Here is a 2,279-nt window from a genome sequence, read left to right as displayed (position 1 = left end):
TAAGCGATGGCTCAAGCAGTGTCGACAGTTACGACTTCATCGACAAATCTATTACAGTGGGCAAGGTCTTCATCAATCTCAACGATGGTGTCACCAAACCCAACATAGATCTGAATACAAAATATCATCAGATTTATGCCATTGAAGAGCCAAATAATGATCAAGAGGAAACATCAGAGGCTTTCGACGATCTGGGAAATCCATACGTCGATCCCTCCGATCTGCGACGAGGCCTGGGCAATAAGTACGTCGGGCCACAGCCGCGACACAGAGTTCAACTCCCGCAAGCAGCGTGGGATAGAGCCGCGAGAGCTATGGACGGCTCAGAACCAATGGCCACCACAGCCACGCCAGAGGAATTGCAAGCATATCAATATAGGCTCGCACGAGCTGCAAGAGAATTGGAAAAACAGACAGCTGGGTTAAACAGAAGAAAGGAGGCAGCTTCTGCATCCAGCAGGAGAAGGGCAGATTTGAGTCGACAATCTAGAACTTCGGGTGATAGCCACAGGGAGGCTCGGAACAGAGCAAGATCGAGGTTACAACACATACCCGAAGCAGAAAGAGAGCACTTGGTCCAAAACCTCGACATGTCCTTTATGTCGATAGATACAAGAGGAAACATCATCCCTAAGACACCAGAGGCTGGGTATATGGCAACACATGCTTTTATCCTCGCATCTAAACCACCTCCAGGAGATCCAAGGGAAACACTATACAATATGGCGATAGCAGGAGTTGGAGCTATGGGGACAGCGTTTGTATCAACGCCTCCCGAAGGAGCGGCAAGGCAAAATAGTCCACGACCTGCAGCAGCAACAGCGGCAGCCCCTGAAGGACCAAATGGAGCAAGAGACATGGCAGCACAAGCAAGGGTCGACAGAGCGCGGCAAAGCAGAAGGGAACATCGGCAGTCCCCAGAGCTTAACGACGAGGATATGTGTGGCTTGCTGTGCTTCACGAGGAGAGTCCGAAAAACTCGAGTCCCTTCAGGATTCAAGTTACCTGACAACTTCAAGAAATTCGACGGCCTTCAAGATCCAGAGGACTGGCTAGTTGATTATCTCGAGACGGTGAAGCTCACAGGAGGAACCAGGGCAACAGCTATGCAAAGCATCCAGGTGCATTTGAGTGGAGCCGCACGATCTTGGATAAAGAAACTTCCTCCAGGATCTATTGACAGCTGGGAAAGCTTCGAGGATGTGTTCGTCAAGAACTTCCGGTCCACGTGCAAAAAACCTGCGTCGTTAGAGGAGTTGAGAGCATGTCAACAAAAGCCAGACGAGCCAATGAGAAAATATATCCAAAGGTGGAACATCATCAAAAACTCGGCAGAAAATATATCTGACGAGAGAGCGATAGATGCGTTTGTCGCAGGAATCAGGCGTGGAGATTTCGTCGAGGACTTGGGAAGGACCAACCCAAAGACAGTATCCACGTTAATGGAAATAGCAAACAGATGGGCAGATGGAGAAGATGCTGTCCACAACAAACGGCACAGGTCGCCAGAGGAGGACCGTGGTCGAAATTATCAACCGAGGCGATGATTTCCTCGGCAGTACCCGAACTATGACGCTCCAGGACAAATATCGGCAGGTTTTCGGGCAAACACAGGAGGAAATAACAGAGATGATTATCAGAGAAGCAATGAGCAGCGAGGCGATAATAGGGACGATTCTCGAAACAACAGGCAAAATAGCGGGCCTAGGTTCCCGAGGCCTTTCGTGTCTCCCGAAGAGATGATGAATGGGCCGTGTCAGATGCACTTTTTCCTCGACAGCAACGGAAAAAGACAGTCAGGACATCTGCAGAAAGATTGTCGCAATTTCCAAGCAATGTTAAGGTGGGCAGAGCACGCTAACGCTCGGGCAGCACAGAGAAATCCTCGAGAACCCAGGAGCGAGATTCACTTACCACCTCCCCCCGCGATTACAGACGACAATCAACATCAGCTCAGAATAGCGGCAGCACCTCCACCACCACCTTATGTTGATCCTAACTCCAACGGAGCGGTGTCGATGATTCAGAAGGGAAGGCCATCCAATAGAGCTCAGAAAGTAATCTCACGACAGGTGTTTATGGCAGAAAAAATGCCTCCACCAACAAATCGAGTATCTTAATTGGTCAGGGCAAGATATTGGCTTCACCATAGCAGATCATCCGCAGCAAGTTCCTCGACCAGGGCAGTCAGCACTTATTTTACCAGCAGTTATTGCGGGATTTGATGTCTCTCGAGTGTTCATAGACGGCGGCAGCAGCTTAAACCTTATGTATGCAGA

The sequence above is a fragment of the Lolium perenne genome, chromosome 2, assembly GCF_019359855.2.
Source record: "Lolium perenne isolate Kyuss_39 chromosome 2, Kyuss_2.0, whole genome shotgun sequence".
Taxonomy (NCBI): domain Eukaryota; kingdom Viridiplantae; phylum Streptophyta; class Magnoliopsida; order Poales; family Poaceae; genus Lolium; species Lolium perenne.
The sequence above is the reverse complement of the archived record's forward strand: the minus strand, read 5'-3'. Positions refer to the sequence as shown.